Raw genomic sequence first — 405 nt, forward strand, 5'->3', positions numbered from 1 at the left:
AAAACATGTAGTTTAGCGGACATGACATTGTTTGCTTAGGCCTCATTTGGATACAGAAATGGTTTCATCTCATCCCATCTTATTATTATAATTTTTTTAAATTTTCACACAAAATATAATAAATAATTTAATTTTGTAAAATTTTAAAATAATAATAATATTAAAAAATAATATTATAATAATATTTTATTTAATTTTTAACTTTCATCTTAAATTATTTTTTCTTATCTCATTATTCAAACGGGACCTTAATCGATCACGGGTAGACGTTCCTGTACCACACAACACTGTTTAGACTCTTTAGAGTCTATAATATTAACGTGAGGTTTCCTACTTCTCTTATTTTCTTCAAAGTCACCAATCGATGTCCATAGACAGGCCCATCTTTCAGTTTTCTACGAGGGT

This window comes from Juglans regia, chromosome 7 (assembly GCF_001411555.2).
Source record: "Juglans regia cultivar Chandler chromosome 7, Walnut 2.0, whole genome shotgun sequence".
Lineage (NCBI taxonomy): Eukaryota > Viridiplantae > Streptophyta > Magnoliopsida > Fagales > Juglandaceae > Juglans > Juglans regia.